This window comes from Panthera leo, chromosome C1 (assembly GCF_018350215.1).
Source record: "Panthera leo isolate Ple1 chromosome C1, P.leo_Ple1_pat1.1, whole genome shotgun sequence".
Classification (NCBI taxonomy): Eukaryota; Metazoa; Chordata; class Mammalia; order Carnivora; family Felidae; genus Panthera; species Panthera leo.
In genome coordinates this window covers 152,515,959-152,541,570 of record NC_056686.1, presented here as the reverse complement: position 1 = coordinate 152,541,570, position 25,612 = coordinate 152,515,959, and the positions used below count along the sequence as shown (strand labels likewise).

Sequence of the window (25,612 nt, the reverse complement as noted above, 5' to 3'; positions counted from 1 at the left end):
GAATATTCGCAAGGAAACTTACAGATCTTAAGAATTGGGAAAACAGGTGCTTTTGTTTCAAACTGAAGTAACAGTTTGTTAACGACACATCCCATGATCAGATTTTCTATCCATGGATTTATTGGCTGAAATAGTTATGAATATGACAAATTTATTAGTCTGCGATGAAGAATGCCAACACTGAAGCACAGATGGTCTCCTCCAATAAGTGACAATTTGATGCATCAGATTTATCATGAAACGGTTTAGAACCATGGTATTCTGGCCTATAAAGGAAAGAACAATAGAAATCATAACAATTAATTAGTAACAATAGCCTTATATTTTAGTTTGTATTTTAGGAAATCTTTGATGATGAAGCTTAAAAAAAACCCTTTTTTTCCCCCCAAAAAAGACTGTTTTTAAGTGTCATGTCAAGAATTTTACTTCTTTATTAAATTGCCAACCAAAGAAATTATCATGATTTGTACATTTGGATTATCTTCTTATTTTTTGCAGAAATTTAGTGGTGTGCGCGTGTGCGTGTGTATGCGCATGTGTGTGTGGAAACAAAGCTAATTTTTGAACGCCCATCTAAGAAAATGGGTGCCAGCAGGAAAGTCTGACAACCCCTGCAGGAAATAATAGAAAGAGCATTGTGGTTGATACCTCTTGTGGGGTTGTTGGTTGGTGGTAAAAATCAAGTCTATTCTTTATCAACAAATTGGGGGGGATGAAAGATCACAAGTACAAATACAATGCACTAGTGTCTTTAAATATGTAGCATCCATAGAGTAAGTAGCACCAACCATGGCCCAGCTGTGGAACACAACTGAAAACTAAAATAAAAGGTTGAACCCACATATAATAACCCTGGCGCAAGTGATCACAACTAGCTTAAATGAAATGGTGCCCGAACTGAGCCCCTTCATAAGCCACTATTTATTCCTTTCTGCTGCCCATAGTAATTGCCAGAAATCTGTTCTATGGCAGGCTTCTACCTCAAAAGTACTTGCAAAACTGTTTTAAGAGAGGTCAGGTTTTAGTGTCAATAGAAGAGTAACTACAGTTCTAGCAGAAAGGGGCCTGTTTTGTTTTTTTGTTTTTTTGCTTGTTTCTTTTTTTTACAGGTTTACTTTTGTGTGTGACACTTGATTTCCAAGCTTACTCTACCCTAGTGAAGGAATTCAAAAGAGAAGCTGGTTTTGTATATTAACTACAGAAAGAAGTCCCAGTTAAGTAAGAAGGCAAAAATCTATAGTTCGATCTTGTGTGTATGAGTGTGCTGATGCCTGCATGAAAAGCAGTTGTCTAAATCCTAGGTGATGAAAATACTGTTTGCATATTTTAAGTTGACTAATTGCTATCATTTAATGAATATTTGTCTGTCTTTCTGTGTATTTACATATCTGCCATCTAAGTATGCATCTATGTGTCTATCTATCATCTACAGATAGCTGAGCCTCTGATCCCTAAAAACACTGCAATGTTATTGTATTGTGTCCATTTTGAAGACAGGGTGATGAAATGAAGAATTTGTGCTTTAAAAATATCCTTGTGACTCCTCTGAAATTTGAAAAAGAAAAAAGAAGAGAGAGAGCCAGAAAGAAGGCTCTGACTAAAGCCAGATGAAGCACGCTGGGTCTTGGAGAAGAGAAAGGCAGAGGGGAAGGGGTGAGCAGATAAGATAGTATACCTTTCAGAGGTGGAAATACCTTTGGGGTTTTCATAATATAAATGGCTATATATTACATCATATATATATATATATATATATTTATATACTTATATATTTATATTTAAGTTGAAAGGTTGAAAGGTTTTTTTTCTTACTCCTGTGGCTTATTATCCCTGCTGCTTTCTTTTCCTGAGCATTGCAGGTGCTAAGATTTTTGTAACACTGGAGTGGTAGAAATATCCAAGAGACTGGCAGTGCTCTAACAGTTGCCTTTATGACATCTGCTGCTTATAAGTTGCCTTGTTTAAGAAACAAGCGTTGGCGAGGATGTAGAGAAAAGGGGCCCTTTTGCTCTGTTGGTGGGAATGCAAACTGGTGGACCCACTGTGGAAAACAGTACGGAGCTTCCTCAAAAAGTTAAAATAGAATTACCCTATGATCTAGCCATTGCACTACTGGGTATTTACCCAAAGAATAGAAAAATGCTAATTCAAAGGGATCCATGTACCCTTATGTTTATAGCAACATTATTTACAATGGCCAAATTATGAAAGCAGCTCAAGTAGTGTCCATTGATGGATGAATGGATAAAGAAGATGTGATCTATATGTAATGGAATATTATTCAGCCACAAAAAGAATGAAATCTTGCCATTTGCAACAACACAGATGGATCTAGAGGGTACAATGTTAAGTGAAATAAGTGAGAGAAAGACAAATGCCATATGTTTTCACCCCTCCCTATGTGGAATTTAAGAAAAAAAACAAATGAGCAAAGGAAAAAAGAAAGAGAGAGACAAACCAAGAAACATACTCTTAACTATAGTCAACAAACTGATGGTTACCAGAGTGGAAGTGGGTGGGGGATGGGTAAAATAGGTGATGGGGATTAAGGAATGTACTTGAGCTCAGCATTCGAAGATGTATGGAATTGTTAAATCCCTATAGTGCACACGTAAAATAATATAACACTATGTTTTAACTCTACTGGAATTAAAATGAAAAGAAATAAACAACAAGTTGCCTTGCTTAGTAAAATTCTCAGTTTTCCCATATACGCTGACACATTTTTACAAAGGTATTTGTCTTTATAAGGCCCCACTGATTGTACTTGTCCATTTTATGTTGAGGCTATAATAACTTTCAATTATATTTGGTAGCTTAATAGATGTTTATAGGAGCTACATTGTGAAAGTTTGAATTGCAATTTAAGGCAAATAAACTGAAAATATATAGTGTTTAATTAGATTACCTTTTTAATTAAGTTTTTAATTTTAATTCCAGTATAGTTAACATATATTTTTCTATTAGTTTCAGGTGTATAATGCAGTGATTCAACAATTCTTTATACTAGACAGTGCTCATCTTGATACGTGTTTCAGTGTTATGTATGCATCTGGGAAATCACTACAAATATCAAAATAATAAACATTTCCATCATCTCCAAAAGTCTCCTTGTGTCCCTTTATAATCCATCCCTCCCACCAGCCCCATCCTCAAGGAACCATTAAACTTACCTGTTATAGCTGAGTTTGCATTTTTTTAGAACTTTATGTTAATTCACGTACTATTTTACTCATTTATTTTTTTGCCTGGCTTCTTTTCTTCAACACAATTACTTTGAGATTCACCTATGTTGTTATATATAACATTAGTTTATTTTACTGACGAGGAAGTATTCCATTGAGCAAATATGCCCCACTTTGTTTTTTCGCTTATCCGTTGGTGAGCATGAGTTGTTTCCAGTTTGGGACTATTACAAATACAGTTTCAATGAATATTCATTTGCAAGTCTTTGTATAGATGAGACTTGCAATTCCTTGGAGTTAATAAAGTTTCAATGAATATTCATTCATAGAAGTTTTTTGCACAGACATGTTTGCAATTCTTTGTGGTCAATGCTAAGAAATAGTATGACTGAGTGCCATGATCATTTCTTAACTTAGCAAGCTAAGAAATGATCAAGCGATATTCAAAGTGATTATACCATTTTATATGCTTATCAGTGCTGCAAGAGAGTTCTAGTTGCCCCATGTCCTCACTGAGATTGTTTATTTTGATCAGTTCTTGCGGTTATGTAAAGATATCTCATTTTAATTTCAATTTTCATTTCTCTGGTGAGTAACACTGTAGAATATCTTTTAATGTACTTATTGGGCATTCATATACATACTTTTGCATTAAGTTTTATTGGATTCTTTGTTTTCTTATTATTGGGTTAGAAGAATTTGTAATATTCTGTATACAAGATTTTTGTGTTACATGTGTTTTGAATGCCTTCCCCCAGTCTGTGGTTTGTTGTTTCCTTTTCAAAAATGACATCTTTCAAAAAACAAAGTTTGTTATATTGGTGACGTACAGTTGTTCATTTTCTCCAACTTGGCTCAAGCTTTCCGTGTTCAATGTTAGAAAACTTGGACTTTGCCAGAGTCACAAAGATTTTCCCCAATGTTCTTTCTCTAAGTATTTTATTATTTTAGGTCTTATATTTATGTCCGTAATCCATTTTCAGTTAATTTTGTGTTAGATGTGAAGTCATTGTTCACTCTTATGCATAGAAATTTCCAGTTATTGCAACACAATTTGTAGAAAAGGCTTTCTTCTCCCCTGTTGAATTCCCTTGTTACTTTCATGCAAAATCAGTCGATCGCATTATGTAGGCCTATATCTGGAGTATTCTATTCCATTGATCTAGATTTCTATATGGGTGTGCTTTTTTTAAAAGTTTATTTATTTTAAGAAGGAGAGAGAGAGTGTGGAAGAGGGTGAGGGGCAGAGAGAGAGGGAGAGACAGAATCCCAAGCAGGCTCCATGCCTCCAGTGCAGAGCCTGATGCAGTGTTCCAACTCATGGAACTGTGAGATCATGACCTGAGCTGACATCAAGAGCTGGATGCGTAACTAAGTCAACCAGGCACCCCATTTTGTTTTGTTTTTGGAAATCCTAAATTGTCTTGATTACTTTAGCTTTTTAAAAAAGTTTATTTATTTTGAGAGAAAGACAGAGAGAGAGACAGAAAGAGAGAGAGAGAACAAGGAGGGGCAGAGAGAAAGAGAGAATTCCAAGCAGGCTTTGCATCAACAGTGCTGAGCCTGAGGCAGGGCTGGAACTCACAAACTGCGAGATCATGACCTGAGCTGAAAACCTAGAGTCAAATGCTTTACTACACCATCCAGGTGTCCCGGTGTTACTTTAGCTCTATAGTAAGACCTAAGATCAAGTAGGGTGGGTTCTTTTATTTTGTCATTGTTTTTAAATTGCTTCTGTTAATTTTGGTCCTTTGCATTTTCAAGCAAATTTTAGAATCAATTTGTCAAATTATAGAAAAAGACACATGGAATTTTTATTGGAATTGCTTTGAACCTAAAGACTGATTGTCATCTTAATAATATTGAAGATTCAAATTCAGGAACATGGCATAAGTCTTTAATTTCCCTTAGCATTTTTTTGGGGGGTAGTATTCGGTGTACATGTCTTGAATATCCTTTACTAGTTTTTTTCATAATTTTTGGTTTTGTAAAAGAGATTTTAAAATTTCATTTTCCACTAGTTTTCTACTAGAATATAAGAATAAATTATTTTTAGATGAATTCGTGTCATATATCCTTGCTAAATTCATTTATTAATTTTGTAGTTATTTTGCACATTCACTGATATTTTCTATATAGAATAATATATCTACTAATATGAATAAGTTTTCTTGTTCATTTTAGATATTCATGACTTTTTTTCCCCCCTGGTTATATTGAAATGGCTAGGACATTCTGTGAAATAATACATTGAAGTGGTTAAAGTGAGCATATTGACTTTGTTCCCAATTTTATGGGAAACCAATTTAATTTTTTACCATTAACTATATATATATATATATATATATATATATATATATATATTACTATTACATATATTTTTAAAGAACCATTTATCAATTTAAAAAAATTCCTTACTATTCCTATTTTGCTGAGGGTTTTTATTATGAAAGGATATTGAATTTTATAAAGTCATGTAATTTTCTCCTTTATTCAGTTAATATGGTAAATTACATTGACTAATTTCAGGATGTTAAACCAACTTTCTATTCCAGGAATAAAAGATACTTATTTGGTCATGATGTATTGTCATTTTTTCTCTGCTGTTTTATTCAATTTGCTAATATTCTTAGGAACTTATAGTTTGTATTCATGAAGGGTATTCTAGAATTTTTGTTTCATATGTTTTCTCAGGTTTGGGATTTGGTTTATGCCAGGATCATAAAATGAATTGAGAAATGAAACACTCTCTCCTGTTTTCTGATAATTTTGCCTCTCTACTATATTATTCCCATTATCCAACAAATGAGTTGTTAGTTAATTGGCCTTAAATAAGCCCTTTTACAAGAGAACTCTCTGAAAAAAGTTACCTATAGTCACTCATTCCAACATTTTCTCTCCCATTGTCCATTGAATCTATTCAAATCTGGCTCATCCTTTCCTTTGTACCAAATCTGTTCTTATTGAAATCATCAAAGCCTTCGACATTGTTAAATCTATCAGTCACTTTTCAGTCTTTATCCTTATTGAACTAAAGCAACATTTTAAATAATTGATCCTTCTCTTTAAAGTCTTTCTTCACCTGGCTTCCACGACAACACACTAATATGATTAATCTGCAATGTCTCTTGTGATTTCTCATGAGTAGCATTTGCAGGTTCTTCCTTAGCTCTCTCCCTCGTAACAATGGAGTAGCCTAGGACTTTTCCTTGATCTTATCTTTATCATTCATACTCCCATTGCAAGTGATTACATCTAGTTTCAAGGCTTTAAATACCAAGAATATGCAGATGACTCTCAAATTATTATCTCCAGCTTAGAGTACTCTTGCGAAATTCACATTCATATTTTACTGAAAGTTTCCACTTAGATTAAGAAGTATCATCTCTTCTCTCTACTTCTTTCATCATACTCCTCTTTCAAGTGATTCATCCAACCTTGAGAAGGCAGTCGAAAGAAGAAAAAAGAGGCAAAGAATATGACAAATGGGAAACAAATAATAAGATATTTGATTTAAATCTAACCATATCAATAAACTAAATTAAGTGTCAGTGGTTTAAATATACCAGTTAAAAGGAAGATATTGTAAGATTGGACAAAGATACAAGAACTAATTATCTGCTGAGTACAAGAAATGTACTTTTTTTTTTTTTTTTTTTTTTTTTTTATTTTTGGGACAGAGAGAGACAGAGCATGAACGGGGGAGGGGCAGAGAGAGAGGGAGACACAGAATCGGAAACAGGCTCCAGGCTCCGAGCCATCAGCCCGGAGCCTGACGCGGGGCTCGAACTCACGGACCGCGAGATCGTGACCTGGCTGAAGTCGGACGCTTAACCGAATGCGCCACCCAGGCGCCCCCAAGAAATGTACTTTTAATGTAAGCACGCAAATAAGTTAAAAGTAAAAGGATGAAAACCCATATACTATTATAATACTTATCAAAACAAATCACAGAGACTATATTAACATCAGACAAACTAGATTTCAGAGCCAAAAATATTCCTATAAAGAATGTTATTTCATAATGAAAAAGGATCAATTTATTAAGATGGCAGAACCCCAAAATACATAAAGCAAAAACTGAGAGAATTGTTTAGAGAACTTGATAAACTTACAATTATAGCTGGAGATTTCAACATCTCTGTCTCTCACTCTCTCAATAATTCAAGCAAATAGACAAAAATGAGTAAGGCTATAGAAAACCTGAACACTACAACTAACTTATTTGAAGATATTAATATTTATAAAACATAAAGTACAAAATAGCAAAATACACATTTGTTTTAAACATACATTAACATTTACAAATATAGACTCTATTCTGAGTCATAAAGCAAGTCTCAACCAATATGCAAGGATTTAAGTCATAGATTATGTATTCTTTGGCTACTGTGCAAGCAATTTAGAAATCAATAAAAGAAAGGTGTCTGGAAAGTAGCCAGATATTTGGAAATAAAAGAACACACTTCTAAATAACTCATGGGTCAAAGAAGAAATAAAAAGGGAAATTAGAAAGAATTTTGAGATGAACGAAAATGAGAACATATCAAAGTTTATGAGATGGTGCTAAAGTAGTGCTTACAAGGAAATTTATAGCACTGAATGCCTATATTAGAAAACAGGAAGGGTCTCAAGTTAATTACTTCAGCTTCAACTTTAAGTAACTAGCAAATACTAGGTAGCTAGAAAAAGAAGAGGAAATTAAATACTAAGTAGGTAGGAGAAAAAAAGAGAAAATTAAATACTAAATGCAGAGAGAAAGGAAAAAGTAAACATTAGAGTGGAAGTCAATAAAATTGAAAACAGAGAACGATAGAGAAAATCAGTGAAAAGAAAATCTGGTGTTTTAAGAAAGTCAATAAAATTGGTAAACTTTTGAATTAACAGAATGAACAGAAAGAAGAGAGATAATACAAGTTATCAACATCAAGAATTTGAGAAACAACATTGTTACACATATTAGAGATAATTAGGAAATTTATGAACAACTTTCTGCCAATAAATTTGACAACTTACATGAAATGGGAAAAATTCTTGAAAAACATAAATTATTAAAGCTTATTCAAGAAGAAATAAATAACACAACTAGTCCTATATCTATGAAAGATGTTGAATCTATAGTTAAATATGTTCTTGTGAAGAAAATTATAGGTCCTGATGGCTTTTCTGGTGACCTCTAATAAATATTTATGGAAAAAATAATACCACTTCCCAGAAACTCTTCAGAAAATAGAAAAAGAGAGAGACTTTTCCATATATTCTATGAAGCCTTCATTAACCTGATACCTAAACTACAAGATATTACAATAAAACTACAGACTAATATCCCTCATGAGCATACATATAAAATTTTAGCAAACCGAATCTAACCATACATAAAGGTACTAATATGTTGTCATCAGGTTATCCTAGGAATGCAATATTGGTATAACATTAAAAAACATTATTTGACTATTAATGGGTCTAAAATGTTCACATATATGCCAGGGTCTGTCTTGGAGCTTTCTTTCATATTGTTTTATTAATATTGTATCAATAGCACACTTTCTTATGGCTTTAAATTTATATATGGATTATGTCTGGGAAGACATTTATAAGGTTGGATTGGTTTCCATCAACCTTTATGCATCCATGAAACCTTAGAGTAAGCTTTTAGGTTACTTAAGAACATCCAACTGGAATTTTAATTGATTTTTTTTAATAATATGAAATCATCCCTTCCAAGGTATTGAATGCCCCTTCATTTATTCAAATAAACAGCTATGTTCTTGTTATGTACTGTATGTTTGTGGTCCCCTCCAAATTAATGTAGAAGCTCTGACCTCTAATGTGATGGTATTTGGAGGTGAGGCCTTTAGGACGTAATTAGGTTTAAATGAGGTAATGAGGTTGGGGCCCCCATAATATGATTAGTGTTGGCATAAGACAAGGAAGAGAGACCAAAGCTTTCTTTCTCTGCCATGTCAGTGTACAATAAGAAGGCAGTCACAAGCAAGCCGGGAAGAGGTCCCTCACTAGAAACTGAATTTGCCAGCACTTTTATGTTGAATTTCCCAGGCTCCAAAACTATGAGAAATAAATATCTGTCAGTTTAAGCCACTAGTCCATAGTATTTTGTTATAGTACTTGGAACTGACTAATATAGTCATTTATTATAATTTTATTGTTTCCTCTAAAGAGAAAACTTATATTCTTGCTTTCATTTCTTCTTAGGTATTTTATGATTTATATTGCTATTGTGATAGTATCTTATTTTAAAATCATATTTTATTGGATTATTGCCGATTTAAATAAATACTTTTAATTTTGTAGGTTGATATTTTAGTTGGTAAACTTGCTAAATGTTTTATAGTTGATTTTTTTAAGGTAGATGTTCATGCCTGGATAGTTTGTGTCTTCTCTCCCAATTCATATATCTCACTCAATATTTTTTATTCCCTTATGTTGTCCAAGACCAACAGAGTGTATCAATCATTAAAAGTAGTGTGCATAAAGACAATAGGCCTCTTTGTCTTATTCTTTATCTCACATTGAATGCATTCATATTCTAGTTTCCCAATTACATTTCCTCCAGTGGTGTAGGTTTTGGTATATCCCGTGTTAGTACATAGCCCCTAAGATGTCCCCCAGTACCCCCTGCCTTCTGGTATTTATGCTCTTGTGGACTTGTCTTTCCTCGAGCGTGGAGTGAGCTTATTTATTTACTTCTAATGAATAAACTATGACAGAAGTGATAGGATGTCACTTCCAAGATTAGGTTATAACAAAGACTGTTGCTTTTGTCACGGGTGTAGTACTCTCCTATTTGCTCTGGGAGAAATCAGTTGCCATCTCATGAGGTACCCTGTGGAGAGACCCACATAAATGAGCTGGAAGTAGATTTTCTGTGGTCAGTGAAGACACGTGGATGAGCTTGGAAACAGTTCTACTGAGGCCTGTCAAAAGCTATGTGAGTGAGTTTGGAAGTGGATCTTCCTTCAGTGGGATTGTGAATCGACTATGGCCCTGGACACATCTTGATAGCAGCCTCATGAAAGCCCCTGAGGCAGAGCCATCCAACTCATCTGTATCCACTTACTTGATTCACAGAAAATATGAGATAATAAATGTTAGTTGCTTTAAGTTGTCAAATTTTGGGGCAATATGTTATATAGTAATAGATAACTAACATGTAGTTTACCTACTCTTTAAGAGACTCCCCTGTTTTTTTTTCCTAGGTTGCCAAAAGTTTTTAAAATTGTTACCTGAGGAAATCATATTTTTTCTTTTTCTTAATAATAATGTGATAGAACATACATTTGGAATGTGAAACACTCTTGCATTATTGTAATTAATCATGGTATATTTTCTCGGAATTTTAGTTAATATTTTCTTTCAGAATTTTGTTTGCATGTTTATAAGTGAAAAGCTCTCATAATTTTGCTCATTTGCATCATATTAGCATTACAGTAGTCCCATAAATTAGGTAAGCCCCTTTTTTTCTTCTTTTTAAATTAAAAAATATATATGTATTGTCTAGTTTATGTATATGTATTGTACAAGACAGATATTAGCTACTCATTGAAAGTTTGGTAGAACTGGGGCGCCTGGGTGGCGCAGTCGGTTAAGGGTCCGACTTCAGCCAGGTCACGATCTCGCGGTCGGTGAGTTCGAGCCCCGCGTCAGGCTCTGGGCTGATGGCTCGGAGCCTGGAGCCTGTTTCCGATTCTGTGTCTCCCTCTCTCTCTGCCCCTCCCCCGTTCATACTCTGTCTCTCTCTGTCCCAAAAATAAATAAAAAACGTTGAAAAAAAAAAATTAAAAAAAAAAAAAAGTTTGGTAGAACTGACCTGTAAAGCCATCCATATGGCTAACATTTATTTCTGTAAGATTTAGTGGCCTATTCGGTGCTTTATTTTATCTTTTGTCAATTTCGGAATTTTATAATTTTCTAGGAATATATCCATTTTACATAGCCATTCAAGTTTATTGATATAATTGTTATAATACTTTAATTTTTAAACCTGTTATATGTCTTATTTCCTTTTTCTGTTCTGCATTGTGTTTATTTATATCTTTCCTCTTTTTTAGGTCAATTTTTCTAAAATCTTTCGTATTTTTTTAAATGCTTATTTATTCTTTAAAAAATTTTTTTTAAGTTTATTTATTTTTAAGAGCAAGAGAGACAGAGCGTGAACAGGGGAGGGGAAGAGAGAGAGGGAGACACAGAATCCGAAGCAGGCTCCAAGCTCTGAGCTGTCAGCACAGAGCCCGATGCAGGGCTCGAACTCAGCGGAACATAAGATCATGACCTGAGCCAGAGTCAGATGCTTAACAGACTGAGCCATCTAGGTACCCCTAAAATCTTTCTTATTAATTTTTCCAAGGAATAGCTATGTTTCTGCTACTTGTCTCCATTTTTATTCCTAACTTTGTTGATGTCTTTATTATTTCTTTCTTTTGATTCTTTAGGTATTGTTTTTCTCACCTCTCTCTTTTTTAAACATGAGTTCGGTTGTGTTTAATCTTCCTTGTTTCCTGATATACACATTTAAACTATGATTTCACTTCATCTCTGCCTTACATAGTTTGACATGCTCTGTATTCATTGTCATTAAGTTCTAAAATACGTCTTAACTTACGTTATTTTGACCCAGGAATTAATTAATAGTGTGCTATTTAATTTCCAATATATGTAGGAAATTAAAATTATCTTTCTATTATAATTTTGAATTTTGTTGCATTGAGGACAGAGAACAAATGCATAATATTATCCTTTGGGATTTATTACTGCTACCTCATGACTGAATATGTGAACTATTTTTGTTAGTGTTCTGTATGTGCTCAAAAACAATATGTCTTGTCTATCTGTGGGTGTACAGTTCTATATATAATCTCAAGCTTATTAATTGCTTTTTTCAGATGTTTGATATTTCTGCACATAGTTTTATTTGGTTGCTTTGTTTGTATCTTCATGAAGTTTAAAATCAACAGCTAGAATAATTTTTTTATGGTTCTTTTAAGTTGCTTGATATATTATGAGGCTATATAGTTAACTATATGTTAGAATGTTCATCATACTATGTATTTTTTCTTATGTCTTTGATCAGAATACAGTATCTTTTTTTTTTCTTTTTTAAATATAGTTTTGTCTTAAGTTTGAGAACATTAGATATTAAAATTGCTACCTGGATATTTTGGTTCATATTTGTCTGGTATATTTTTTCTCCATCTTTATTATATTTAAGCTCTTTCAAAGTATGTCTTTGGATTTACAGTGTTTTCTTTTTAACTTTATTCAGTCCTTTTATATTGCTGAAACCTTTTTTTTTAAGTTTATTTATTTTTGAGAGAGAAAGCATAAGTGGGGGAGGGGCAGAGAGAGGGAAAGAGAGAAAATCCCAAGCAGGCTTCCACTCGGTCAGCATGGAGCCTGATAAGAGGCTTGAACCCACAAACCATGAGATCATGACCTGAGCCAAAGTCAGATGCCTAACCAACTGAGCCACCCAGGTGTCCCTATTGCTGAAGCCTTTTTAATATGTTCATATCTTTTCTCATGAAGATAATATAAACATTCTGCAAAAAACCGTGTCCCTTCAGCTCAGTATATGATTCGGTAAAAGTGATCTATTTAGAACTGGAAGGACCAGAATATTACAGAGACGGTTAATAGTCTGGGTTTATAGATTCATATAATGAATTATTTAAAGAATGTCCCAAATGTCACTTGGTTTCACATTATGGAGACTAAACTTGAATCTGATGTGTATGCCTGGTTTGGGAGAAGAGATGTGCAAGTACGAGTAAGAACCCAGACTTCCTTGAACCACCTGCTTAGCAATGCTTGTGTAACTATTTAAAATCGGGCTCTATTGAAAACTCCCCTGTGAGATGTACAGCACAGTCTTCCAGCTGGCAGTCTTCCTGACATATAACTATGGTCAGTGCTACCTGCACTGAGGCGGGGCATGAAAAGCAAGATCGAATGAGGTAAGGCAGTAATTACGCCTCTGTGATCGACTACGTGATTGAGCTGTTTAAATGAGAAGGTTACAACTTGGAATGAGACACAAAAGAACTTTGAACGTCATGCGAAAAGTAAATATTTGGTAGATGCTTTTTTCTTCTCACAATTGACTTTAATTGGATTTTTACCAAGTGTAAATTAAAAGAAATTGTTCATATTTTAGGCTGTCAGTGGGAGCTGGAATGGATATGTTTGCATGTGAATTATGATAGTTTTATTCTCATCCTTCTTTCTTTAAACACTGTTCCAATATATTTTGATGTTTTTAGTGTATGATGTGTTATTTTGAAAATACATATTTGAATGCAACTTCCCCCTTGTGAATCAATAGTAATAAGTTAAATCAGAAAATACTGTTTCTCTTTAAAGCTTGGCCTTTCTGGGGCAAGTTACGGGCACTTATCTTGATGTTTTACTTTCAAGTTGTCTAAGCAAATTGGAAATAGTGCACTGAAGGCACTTTCACATGTGATATCTGTTAAATGACATTTACAATTTATGTATTCTTACACAGAATTTTCCTTTCTACTTTTAGAGACTGAGAAATAAAATTTTCCTCCTGCTACTTTTTCCTCCCCTATTTGGCAAAGGAAACATGGAAACATATTTTTTTTTGGTACTGTAGCTAAGCAAGGCTATTATTTTATACATCAATTCCATTGTACGTCTACATTTGCCAGGAGTTTCCTTTTTTACTATTATTACATTTGGTTTGGCAGTGAGAAGGTCTGTCCAGCTTTAATCCAAGAAATTTCTTCTAAAAATAAAATGTCTCTTAACTCCCACCCCTGAAGGTAAGCGGTAAATTGTGCAATCAGGCTTTGCATCTATACGTGAGATATTTACATTAAATATGCATGTCATATATAATGTATGCATAGCTGAAAGCAAAAGCTGCCACAGTGTTAGAGAGGAATCATTTAAAGACTTTATTTCACAAAACATCTAAAATACCATAAAGAATTAATTAATCCTAATGCAAAGCAACACAAATATGCAGCTGGCAAAGCTTATTTTTTAAAGCCATAGTTTACAAAAATATATACATAAAATTTTCTTTGGGCAGATTCATAGTTTCGTTTGTCCTCATAGTAAGCACCAAATGTATAAGAGGAGGAGGAGACTAAACAGATTCATGTACTGTTTTTTATGCTACTGCAATTAAATGCATTAATTGCATCATTAATTTGCTTATATCCTTGTTAATTCTTTGAATACCTTTATTTGGTATGGGCGAGTCTAAATATGATAAGATATGGGATAAAATGATTTTCAAAAATGTTTGTTTAGAGAGAGAGATAGAACACGCGTGAGTGTGTGTGCGCCCGTGGGGGTATGACCGGGGGAAGGGCAGAGAGAGAGGGAGAGAATCCCTAGGAGCCCAAAGTGGGACTCCATCCCACAAACCCAACAGTGAGATCATTACCTGAGCAGAAACCAAGAGTCGGAGGATTAAATGACTGAGCCACCCAGGCACCCTAGGGGTAAAATGATTTTTAAAGCAGGAGGAATGGCTCTGATCTGAGGTTCAGCTAATAAGCAATCAGAGACAGGAAGAGAACTGAAAATTTGAGAACATTTGATAAGAATGATCTCATATTCAGGCACCTGGGTGGCTCAGTCAGTTGAGCCTTGGACTTCTATTCAGGTCATGAGCTTGTAGCTCGAGAGTTCAAGTCTGCGAGGGGTTTGTTGCTTTCAGTGCATAGCCCGCTTTGGATCTTCTGTCTCTCTCTCTCTGTTCCTCCCCTGCTCACTCTCTCTCTCAAAAATAAATAATACATTAAAAAAAGAATGAGCTCATATTTATAAAGCACTTAACAGATTTCACCCTCATTAGTAATTGCTGATATTGTATATCTTAAACGGAGCATTTCCAGTGGTGGGACCCAGGTTAATAGGAATTAAGAGATGAGTGAATGGGTAAAAAACGAAAATCAAGGCACAGAAAAAGACTTTTAAGAAGTTTTCAGTGAGAAGAATGATATGGAGCAAAAATGGCTGGAGGACAAATAGAGATATTTTATTAAATTATATTTTCATTCATGGGAACACATTTATGAGTGGAGGGGAAATGTATAAATAAGAAACTGAAGGCATGAGAGCTATTGTGGATAACTAATAGAATATATGGCTGAAGGAGAAAAGGATTGTGTAATACAGAAAGAACAAAACAAGAAAAGGAATAAATAAATATGAAGAAATATTTAGAGGCTGGAATAGAAACATTGAAGATGTTTATTTTCTAAAATTCTGTAATTATAGGGGCAAAGTTTCTCCTGAGAATGAGAGTCGGCAAAGAGAGGGCAAGTTTATAATTAACATTGTAGGAAACAACATAGAAATTAAATAAAGATTGCTGCAAAGGGCAGTCAAGGACCCAACTGATATTGGAATAACTGGACACAGTTTCCTGACTTTCCCTGAGATGCCTGGCAGAAAGGGAACAGGAGATGAAACCATAGGCGCTACCATTTATCCAGGCTTGGAGAAAATGTGGACTCCAGAGAAGTAAAAAGTGGTCTGTGAAAATAAACTATCAGAACCTCCATGTCATTTTGATTTTTTAATCCCTGCGAGATAAAGTTTAAAGCTTTTAAAACATAACTCCAGCAGCCTGGTCATCCAGAGAAGGCACTAGCTTTCTATAAAGTTCCACGGAAACCGGCCAAGACCCAATGCTTCAGGCAACCGATCCTGGTCAATGGAGGAGGCTTGATTCGCAGGCCCACATCGTGCCTCGGAAGGGGCCGTGAAGGCTGATACATTGTGCTTGCTGTGTGGTCAGGTTTCCTCTGTGAGACTTGGGCCTCAGCTTTCTTACCACACCAGTGAAGTGAGTGGTGTTTCCTCACTCAGGAGAGGTGATACGCGGTGCTCGTCACGTGACACAACTGCATGGCTCTTCTCTGGCCCTGTGATTGTGTCAGGGGAGGGGCTGGTACTGCCAGGTTAAGTTTGGAGTCAGTATCTGGCAGGTCACAGTTGTATTGTTGTACTCTGACTTCTGATCATGCCAGAGGAGGGGCAATGCTTCCTTGATCTTCAGTTTTAAAGTTTCCACAGTCCGAGGGCCTTCGATCCTCACCAGGAGTCCTGACAGGTTTCTGTGCTCTTCACAGTATGTGATGGGGCAAATGGGCCTAAACACCTGCCATGATGCCTGCTCCTTGAATTTGCCCCCGTGAATGCTACCATTCTGGTGTAGGCATGTGTGCTGCTTGGCCATTTTCTGAAAATCAGAACGTCTGGAGATATCATCTCTAACATGAAGAAAGACAGATCTTTATTATGGCTAACCAGAGATAGAGAAATAGAGAAGGCGGAAGGGAGATGAGCTGATTGGCTTTTACAATAGGCAGGTATCAATGGACCTGGGACGATATGAAATCAGTAGGTGTAATGAGGTGAGAGAGTCATAAAGACAGAGGATTGTAGTCAGAGAAAATAATTTATTTTAATTCGAGTTCATACATGTAAGCCTTAGTATGTTATGTCAAGGTTCAAACCAAAGAGCTGGGAGAAGTAATGAGAAGGCAGTATATTGCAAATATGTTTTTAAAAAAATGTGTAACACTTAATTGGTTAAAGTTGTAAGAAGAATTTATGCTCTGCAAAGTTTTTTCTTGCATATGTTTCTTTCTGATATTTTTGGTATATTATTTCTGGGCTCTATTATCAAAACATTCTAGTAAAGAGGTAAATAGATAAGTTGATAAAGCAAATTTTCTTCAGCTCTTCTATTATTGACTTTAAACCACACACACACACGCGCGCACACACACCACACACACACACACACACACACACACACACTCCTATTCTCCTGAATTGAGGAAATTACAAGATACTTAGCGGACATTCAAAAAATAATTGTGCGTATAGTCACTAATGATATGTACTGTCCTAAAAGATTATCTGAAGAGAAGACTGCTGTATCTAGGAATTCTATGGTTAACTCACAGTAAGTAAAAGCAAAATCAAATATTGTATCTTCCCATTTTTAGGGCATAACATGTTTGAAATTAGGTGCATTTGAAATTGATGGTATCTTAGTTTTAATGAAATATATTAATAATATCCTTATTAATTTTTATTGTGAATCAAAATGTTCATGGTACAGAGGAGGGTGTAGTGAAAATACCCTTTTAAAACATGTGGTATTTCATCTATTCTAATTTATTTAATTTGTCACTTCAGTCTTCTGTTTTTGAATTGTCTGTAGGAATTAGCAAATGGGGAATGATAGGGTCGGGTGGTGCCATTATAAATATAAGTTAATAACCCACTTTAACATTTCATCCTCTCTCTAAGACTTCAGGTAGCAAATGGATATCGTTAAACTGCAGATTTTTCTCTACAATTGTTTATGTAATAACATGCCAATAACAAAACCAACCATCCAAACCACAAAATCAGCAAAACAGAAAGGGAAATGTGAGTCTTTACTTCTCTCTCTGGCTATGCAAATTCCATGTGGATTTTTCTGGGCTGTCTGGATTGCAGGTTATGCTGATAACATGTAAAGGCTTCATTCCAGATGAACTTAAATCACAACTAAATATCTGGCTCAGCCACTACGAGTTATTATATTTTGCAATCTTAGGCAAATATCAGAAAATTTAGCCGTATTTTAGTTTTGCTCACTTCTTATGGGTGCCTAAATTGTGGAAACTTGTAGTTGATAATTGCTCAAAGTTCAAAATCGCAATATTTTTACTCTTGGTGAGAAGGAGGAAAAAAATGAAGGATTTTTCGTGTCTCTCAGATATATTGGCCTATTCTCCAAATGACAGGTTCCTGACTGATCAACTGTACCACCTGCTACTAAAGCTCAGTAATATTAGTCTGTGGAATGGTTTCATTCTCATCTCACACCTCAGAGATCTTGCGCTCAACCCCAGGCATCCCTTGTGTGTTTAAATCAGCTTAACGGCTCATACAGTGTGCTGATTTCCTTGTAGGCCTCTGTTTTCTCAAAAAGTGATCACCTTTTGCCAATGCCCTCAGGATTAAACAGGGCAGTCTGGTTTTCCTTTTCTGCATTGGCTATACCTTTGTAGTCAATAAAAGACTAACTAGAAAAGAATCAGCTGATGAGAGAATCAATCTTCTGGAAGCCTCCCCACAGTTTTCTCATCATTTTTGTGCCGTCTGTCATCTCAGATTGTAAAATGGAAACCAAAACTCAGTATGTGGGAAGACTTTTACTGCTCCTTGTTAACAAAAACAGTAAGACCAGGGGTTTTGATCTTATGAGTGTATAGGTAAACAGTAAGCTGTAAGTGCACACTCTTGAAGTGGCTTTTCTCTGTTTCTAATGGAGGTTTGCAAAGAATTATCAAAGTGGTATCAAAAAGGTCTCCTAACATACTGTAGTGTGGATATCCATTCTGAGGAGGTCAGGTTAAATCTGAAGGTCTTATACATGACGATACTGGGGTATCTTACGGTACAGCAAAGCTGTACTACGCGCTTCTTACTAACAGTCATAGAAATAGAGAAACATAAAAAGGATCCTTTCTGCATTTTTATAACTGGTTACATTGCATTAATTTATTTCTATAACATTACGTTTTAAATGAAGTGACATTTTGTCGCATTTAACTTTGATTCTAACAACTTTATCTCACACAATTTGCTTTCTCGTAGAGTACTCAAAAATGTGTATGAAATATATTCAGATTACTTTGGCAGATAAAGGTCATCTCTTCATATAACCCATTGTATATATTTTCTCCAGCGTCAGAGAATCTGAAAATCATTTTCTTCTTGCTTTTACTTTATGGTTTTAGATCTCATTTGTAACTTGAAAGCACAATGAGCGGAGGGAATTTAAACTTGCTAACTGATCCTATTAAAATACAAAATAGAGTTTGGAATTTGTTTTTTTTTTTTTGTTTGTTTGTTTTTTTTTTTGCTTGAGTTCAGGCTTTCAGTCAGTTACAATGCTATTGGAGCTGTTTAGCTACTCCCTCTGCTGATATATAAAATATATTTAATAAAAATAAAAATGTATTTTTAAATGTGTGCAATCCATTTTAAATTCTCTAGTATGAATTATGTTATTGAATTATGAAGTAGAATGGTTTCATTACTGTTTTTCAATGTCATTGAAGTGGCCAAATGATTAAATTGTTACTGCTTTCTGGAGCTGGGAGGATGGTTTGGTGAGGCCAAGATTGGCATTTTTCTACACCTTACTATTTCACTTGTTACTGGAAATTTGAGTGTGTCAATGCTGTATTTTGTGCTGTGAAGGTATTTAAAATATTTCTTATCTTTCTATGGATTTGTAGGGAAATAACAGAATACTATTATAAGGGGAAAAGACATCTGCAGCATTTTTCTAATTATCTGGAATTTACTTCAATTTAAATCAGACATGAGGTTGGCTCATAAAATGGACAAGGTGGGGAATGGAATATTCTTCATTTCACTAGTTTATTCTTTTTTACCATTGATAGCTATTGACTTTACATGACATTCTTCTCATCACTCCTGATTGATTGTTCATAAAGTTATAGCCTTTTCCCAAACATTATGTAATTATTTCTGATAATGAAAAAATTCCAAGATTAATTAAGGAATCTGAATGAGATTGCACAGAATATCCTTATGGTTTCCATATTTCTAAGCTATTTGTTTTCAGTGTTTGATATCGCCTCATTTTCTCATTACCAATTGTCCTTTGGACATTGAGTTTCATACAGATTGATTGATCACACATTTTATATAGCTAAAATTTCTTAAGAAAATAATAATCCCTTTTCTTTCTTATAGCCCAGAATTAACATTATTTTTAGTGCTGTGTTGTCAGGAAGCATCTAAATCTCATGGTGGCAGGATCTTCACCTGCCATATCATAATGGTATCTCTTATGTCTGATATGGAGAAAGTGCTTCATTAGTAGATGCTGATCCAATAAAAGGAGGAATTTCTAGAGGATGGTTTTGTCTCAGAGTCTAGAAGTACCTAAAAATCTTAGTACCTACGATCTACAGACCACAGTGTTATGGGCTGCTAGGGCCTGCCAAACAGTATAATGTAGTATCACTGCCTCCAAGGGCTTTACCAAAAGTAGTTTTCACATTAGTTAAGAACAGTGGTTGGGGTGGAGAAATAGTATAAGGACTTTTTTATTAATGTCATTTTTGTTTACATTGTATATCTTTTCTCTATTCCAGAAAGGATACTACCGTGAGAGAATAATTTGATGTATTTCCCATGAAATTATTGTTTGGAGAAACCAGTTAAATGAAAGCAGTAAGACAGAATGTGAAAAAATCAGTTAGTGACTTCGTATTCAAGTCTGTATGTCCAATTTATTTTAACTTATTTTGGATCAGTATTGTTTTTGATATTATATAAACAAACTGAGGGTAAGGCTGTCCAAATAAATATTAATTAACTGGGTTCTAGTAAGGGCATGCAATGCTATTCTCACTTGCATCTTGTAAATGTTAGGCTGTTTTCAGTATTGCTGTCAATGTAGATGGAATAGGGTATAGAATTAAGCAATCAGGAACAGGGAAAATTGCAAGCCAACTGGAAAATTACTTAACGTATAATAGGGAATACGTTAAGTGCTATGCAGAAAATAATATCTTTTTCAGTTGTGTCAGATGTTTCTTACTTAGAAAAATAAAAAAATAAATAACAAAAGTCAAGGAAAAACTTGTATATTTAATAATTTAGATGCTAATTTCAGAAAAAATTACTATAATATTCCACATCATTCTTCTGTTTGACAGTGGCCTGTGATTTCTTTTTCCAATTAAAGATAGTTTTCATGGCTAATGCCCATATCTTCAAATTTTTTATCTTCTGTTTAGTAAAAACTCATTGTATTATATTAAGCACTGTGTCCATCCAATATACCCAAGGCTTCAAACTCACATTGAATCCCTGATGAAAATTTAATATTCAAAATTCTATTGCTCTCTTTCACTGTTGCTATGGTAAACTCATGATGAGACATACAGTTTGTCTGGACTAGTAAACCCCAAGTACAAAGTTATAAACTAATAAAGAAACCATGTGTAATTATAGAGGCATCAATGATATCTGATCATGGGTAACTCCCAATTATGTTATTTATATCATTAATATACATACTTAATTGTAATAATTTATTACTGCATTAATAAAACAGTAAGAGAAAATATTTATATACTCTTCATTCTGTTTCCAAAAAAGGAATTTAAAGCTATATGTGAAAATCCATACAATAAAATATAAAAGGTTTTAAAGTTTTAAAGTTGATTTTATAGAATTTTAAGTTGAGTGAACTGGGGCAAGGAACAAAATGAATCTGTAGGTGAGATTGGCACACAGCACAGGATAATTTTGCTTTTCTAGCAGAGATGGATCATACATTGGCTTTAAGCTTCCAAGTAACCTGTAAGGAAAAAAAAAACACATTATGAGTTACATAATTCATAATATCCATAATCTAAAAATAATCTAGTTGCCTTGGCAACACAGAGATACTGATGATAACAAAGACAAACTTCTTTTGGGTCTCCATTGAGCAGGCACCGCTTAATTTAGGGAATATTGCCTGCATTCACATCTTACTGGAAGTACAGCAACCAGTTTCATAGGGTTCTTTCTTTCTTTCTTTTTTTTTAAATTTTTTGAGGACTAATATGCATACATTAAAGTGTTTCTTTTTAATGTTTATTCATTTTTGAGAGACAGAGAGAGACAGAGCGTGAGTGGGAGTTTCATTTTTGAGAGTGCAAGCGCGAGTTTATTCATTTTTGAGAGACAGAGAGAGGGAGACATAGAATCCAAAGTGGGCTCCAGGCTCTGAGCTGTCAGCACAGAGCCCGATGCTGGACTGGAAACCACGAACCATGAGATCATGACCTGAGCAGAAGTCGGGCGCTTAACCGACTGAGCCACCCAGGTGCCCCATCATATGGCTATTTCTTATGATATCCTTTGGTATAGGCTGACGGCATCTTACCAAATTACAATTTAAAGAAAGGTATTTTACAGTTATGAGAATAAATAAATATTGACATTAGCCAGTATCTGGTGTATTACAAAGAGTAGAATCATGCAGCGTCCTTGTCAATTTTGCTCAAAATCGAGCAAGACAGTTATCAAAGTAAAGAAAAGCATTGAGGCAAAGAATATAAATGTCATAGATTAAACACGTGGTGTTTAGTTTCCAAATACCTGCATTGGTCCAAAAATTTTTAAATGCAAAAAGACCCACAAAAACCATTTCTGTGATTCAGACAGAGATACGTTGAATGCAGATATATCCTATATTAATTTAACTTAAGGGGAAATTAATTGGCTTATGCAACTGGGAAATGGGTGCATCTGACTTAGTCATGGCTAGATTCAGAAGTTCATGTGATGCCATTAGGATTATGACTTTAGTCTCCAGGCTTTGCTTACCTCTGCTTATATCTAGCTAGGTTCTCTCCATATGAGAGCAGGAGTACACTACCTTCACTGGTTAGGATATTCAGGAGTGTTTTTATCATAGGTCAAAATTCTGAGTAGATCCATTGTTCAACCAATTACTGGGGCCATGCTGATGTGACTTTTGACTGCCTGTTGTTGGAACCTGGGAAACAGAGGTCAGTTTCATGCACACCACATAGACTAAATATAATAAGTAGATTCCTGAAATGTCTAATGAAAAATAGTGAAATTTGTCTACATCCTATAATCTTCTCTCTTTTCATTAGGGCCTAATTTGGTATAGAACAAAACCTAAGGCAAGTAGTAAAAATTTCCTTAGGCCTATCTCTTGGTTCTTCCTGCATTTTCTTTTAACCAGTATCCTAAATATTTAAAAAAAAATAAGTTGATTTTGACACCTTTCTTTCCTACTTTTCTAGAAATAAGCCTGTTCAAAGGGAAATATATTTCTTGATTGGGGTTAGCTAATAATGTTCCCAGTTATTCATTTTCCATACTTTCTTTTTATTAAATGAACACCATAATGTAAGGTGGGAATATGGCTATGTGATACAGACCAAACTTCTAGCCTCCTTTGAAGCTAATTGCATTTCTATGCCTAGGTTTTTTTCCTACCGGATGTAGCAGAAGTGATTATATACAACTTCTGGGACACCAGTTAAACAAAATCTCCTTACCTGGGACAATCTCTAACCTCACTTTTCTTGGGATAAAAGAAAGGATTTATGGAGAGCTGGCTTTGATTTTGTCCTCAGATGAGGACATTCTGAGATGGATTCTTACCTCACAAGGGCCACAAACTGAGGGATATGTGGATAGAATCCAAAGGAGGCATGAACTTGGAAGGGAATGATTACATCTTAAATTTCATTAACCTCTAATTAAAAATTAGCATTTCTTTTAATGATAAGTCTAGGCAAAAGCCATTGTATCCTTAGCCGAATCTATGCCTTTTTCATTAATAGAATAACAGATATTTTTGTATCACATTATAGTTGAACATGGGTCAAAATATTGTTTCTGTTTTCCCCTATTAAAAATTTTTGATAGTTAATATACCAGCCACTTAATCTTGATATTTAATGCATTAATAAAGAATCACATATATTGCTATATCATGAATTTGTTTTTCTAATATTTTGATTAGATTTATATTTTAATATTAATTGGTTTTCTTTGTACTCCTATTTATTTTATTTTATATAATAAACTATTATTCAAATAAGGCATTCATGGACTTTTGAGTCTAGCCAAAGGGACCCACAGTTCAAGGTGATGGGGAGACAGATAGCAATATGGAAATAACTTCTGGGTTCCTGACTGGGTTTCTAGAGTATAGTTCACAGCTGGACTATCACTGGTGTTTGTTTTCCAGGGTCGCTGTAACTAAGGATCACAAAGTAGGCGGCTTCAAACAGTAAAAATTTATTGTCTCACAGCTCTGGAAGCTAGAAGTTTAAAATTAAAGTGTTGACTGGGTCTTGATCTCTATGAAGCTTCTAAGGGAGAATCCTTCCTCACCTCTTCCAGCTTCTGATAGCCCCCCAGGCATTCCTTGGCTTGTATATGTGTCACACCAAATTCTATCATTCACTTCACATGGTGTTATTTCTGTGTATCTGTGTGTTCACATTGTCCTCCCTCTTTTAAGAAAGACACCAGTCATATTGGATTAAGGGCCTACCCTACTCCAGTATGACCTCATTTGGTCTAATTGCATCTGCAAAGACCTTATTTCCAAATAACATGGCATTCACAGGTACGCGGAGTTAGGACTTCAGCATATCTTTTGGGGGGGCATAATTCAATCCATAAAACTTGAGACAAACATATATTTCATTGTAATTGAAATCACTCTATTTTGAGGCCTCTGTTTTTTAAACTATACATGGTTACAAATACACTTTGCCATCAAAAGTGAGACAAATTCTAATTTAGATGTACTTAACAGAGCTCGTGGGGTCCTGATTGCCCAAGCAATTAATTATTTTCAATATATTCCAGTTCACAATAACTATGTTCTCTGATCAACTGACAGAGTAATTCCTCAAGGACAGGAGTCCAGCCCATATCCTATTTTTTTAAATAAAGTCTTATTGGAATACAGCCACAATATATTCACTAATGCATTGTCTTTATCTGCTCTCACACTACAATGACAGAGTTCTGTAGTTGCATTGGAGACCATAAAGCACACAAGGGCTAAAATATTTACTATTTGATCATTTACAGAAAAAGTTTGTCAACCCCTTCTTCAGGATATGAGAGAGGTGAGCAAGGGATTTGACTTACTCTTCTACTGTTACCTATATTATAAGGGTATAGTAATTTTGTTAAATCAGAACTCAAAGAATAAGCAAATAGGAAAACGTGAGCCAGGACCTTAAACTGAGCCTATGAATTGCATAAAACATTATTTCTGGTTAGGGGATGTATTTATACCTGTCATTGAAATCAATGATCTAAGTAAGGATAATACCAGACAAGAAAAATGCACACAATTTCCAAGTTTCCTTAATAAGAAAGCAACAATAAATTGAAACTCCCTTGTAATAGGAAAAATGGTTATTTCAAATCAAGAGACTGAAATTCTAACAAGAACAATCATCACTATAATTGTATGATATTTCTTACTTCGACTAGCATTATTAATGGGATTATGGTTTGACCTGACAATAAGAATAGCTTCCCTTGTGGCATTTTGGCAGTTCTATTTCTGTTCTTTGAGAAATAAGGAACAGACAAAGAATAAAAGTCCTTGCCTGAGCTGCTAAAACAATAACATAGTGTGAAGAATTTCCAGTTACTCATGAGCTCAAAGGATCCCATTTTTATGGCTCCTTGAGAACTGGAAGCTTGATGGACACTCACAAAAAAGACCTTAGTTCCCTTGAAATCAGCAGTCATTTGAGGAAATATTACTGCATTTGGACCCTATAGACAAATGAGGATAGCAATAAAATTTCTTTTGG

The 25,612-nt window shown here is 34.6% G+C and overlaps 2 long non-coding RNA genes across 2 annotated transcripts in view; one reads left to right on the top strand and one right to left on the bottom strand.

Moving 5' to 3' along the window:
* The window catches only part of LOC122227840, a 179,351-nt gene that overhangs the window by 98,804 nt on the left and 54,935 nt on the right, over positions 1 to 25,612 (top strand). The window lies entirely within an intron of this gene.
* Positions 132 to 1,890, bottom strand: LOC122227841. Its single transcript, XR_006206241.1, has 2 exons — positions 1,813 to 1,890; positions 132 to 266 (listed from the first exon to the last, which is right to left on the bottom strand). It is a non-coding gene; the product is annotated as an uncharacterized LOC122227841 (long non-coding RNA).